Source organism: Etheostoma spectabile, chromosome 8 (genome assembly GCF_008692095.1).
Source record: "Etheostoma spectabile isolate EspeVRDwgs_2016 chromosome 8, UIUC_Espe_1.0, whole genome shotgun sequence".
In the NCBI taxonomy this organism is placed as follows: Eukaryota; Metazoa; Chordata; class Actinopteri; order Perciformes; family Percidae; genus Etheostoma; species Etheostoma spectabile.
In genome coordinates this window covers 5708889-5709279 of record NC_045740.1, presented here as the reverse complement: position 1 = coordinate 5709279, position 391 = coordinate 5708889, and the positions used below count along the sequence as shown (strand labels likewise).

General features: G+C 39.6%; 1 protein-coding gene across 3 annotated transcripts in view; it reads left to right on the top strand.

The window, feature by feature from the left end:
- nptna (neuroplastin a) overlaps nt 1-391 on the top strand; it is a 15524-nt gene that overhangs the window by 4889 nt on the left and 10244 nt on the right. The window lies entirely within an intron of this gene.

Sequence of the window (391 nt, the reverse complement as noted above, 5' to 3'; positions counted from 1 at the left end):
TTCTCCTTCTCCAATCTGTGCAGCCGTGATCATTTGTTTCACTTTTATTGCTTTCAGTTCAGAGAGAATACATTTTAATTGCCATATAATTAACAGTGTACAGTTCGCCCAGTTCGTCTGTGTCCCGTTATTGAATAATTATACAAACAAGCACTAAAGATGTTTTCATTATACAGACAAGATGTACTGACAAGGTCACTTGGAGGACTTTTGGATGTGAGTGCTGCATGAGCCCAGCACAAATTTATATGATGTCATTGAGTGGACAGAATTAAGTGAGAGCAGCCTCGCAAAGATGTCTCGGTAGAATTAAATGAGAGCTTCCTAGAAATAGCACCAATAATAACTTTGGCAGATCTGAGGTCCTCTCTCTCTCTCTCTCTCTCTCTCT